Source organism: Hydra vulgaris, chromosome 09, assembly GCF_038396675.1.
Source record: "Hydra vulgaris chromosome 09, alternate assembly HydraT2T_AEP".
Lineage (NCBI taxonomy): Eukaryota > Metazoa > Cnidaria > Hydrozoa > Anthoathecata > Hydridae > Hydra > Hydra vulgaris.
In genome coordinates this window covers 5565977-5567500 of record NC_088928.1, presented here as the reverse complement: position 1 = coordinate 5567500, position 1524 = coordinate 5565977, and positions in this window count along the sequence as shown.

Below are 1524 nucleotides of genomic sequence, written 5' to 3'. Positions count from 1 at the left end.
AATACTATACACGTTACATCTAGTATAGTAGAAGATTCATATGTTGATGGAAAAACACAAAAAATTATATATTCATTTTTTCCAAATGTCAGTCCTGGATATAAAATTGTTCAAGAACCGATTAATTTAATATATCAACGTGTATTGTTAGATTCGATTTCAACATTAGTAAATACAATAGTTGATCAAGATGGAAATCTAATTAATTTAAGAGGTGAAAAAATTTCTATTAGATTTCACATAAGAGAAAAAAAATAATCCTATAATAAAATGACAAATTATACTAATGTTAAAATACATCTTTCAGAAGGACAATTGAAAAAAATTGAAAAAGCAATCAGTGAAAAGACTGGAGTTAGTATTGAATTATCACATTCAGATTTTAATGGAGAACATGCATTAGCTGTAACAAATACACAGATGAATAAAATTTCAAAAGCATATGAAGATGGTAAAGGAGTAGTGCTAAAATTAAGCAAAAAGCAACTCATGTACAATGCTAAAATAAAGAAGGGAGGATTTCTAGGAGCACTTTTACCTTTCTTAGGATTAGCTGGAAGTTTTTTAGCATCAAAAGTAATACCGTCTCAGCAACAAGACTTGCTGTAGGAGCTGCAACTGGGAACAATCTGATTAGTAAAATTGCTGAAAATGGTATTGGTAAAAAAAGATTTTATAAAGTTAGAAATGGAGAAGGAATTAAGTTCACTAAAATGAGAGGTGGATTATTTATGAGTCCATGGAAAAGTGGAGGATCATTAGGAGATGGACTATACTTAAGTGCTGGAAATGGTTATGTGAGAACTGGAGCAGGTCTATTATTAGGGTCTAATTCACCATTTGCTAATATACCTTTTTTGAATTTGATTTTTGTAAAAAAAGAATTTAAAAAATCAAATAAATATATAAAAATGGTATATCATTCTCCGATACATAAATTTATAAATAAAAGACAAAGAGCATTTTGGTATGAGAGGCCACTTCCAAGTTGTATTATTAATACTCCTAATTATGGATTAGTAGATACTAGTTCGCCTTGTACTGTTATAAAAGACCCAAAATCTTATTTTGTATTTAATGACACTTTTGATAATAAGCAGGAGTTATTAGTTGATGGGCCTAAATATAAAATATTTGCACAGGAAGATATTAAATTAGCATTTATGTCACATAAAGTTATATCTTATATATAATAAAAATATATTATATTATAGTATATTATAAAAATTGATGATCCTAGTTTTGTATTAGTTTCTTTAGAAAATAGTCTAAAATTAAAAATGCTAAGTTTAAATAACAATATTGTATCAGAATCAGTTGATGATATTGTTGTGATTATTAAAAACAATAATTCAATTGAAGTAGCAATTAAAAAAGGTGATGTATTATGCTATGTTAATTTAGTAAAATAAATAATTTTATTTTGCTTTATAAAATGGAGTATTTAAATAATTCAAATATGAATAAATTATATCCGACTTTACCAAATGAATATACTGAAATACAGCAGATAGATCCTATTGC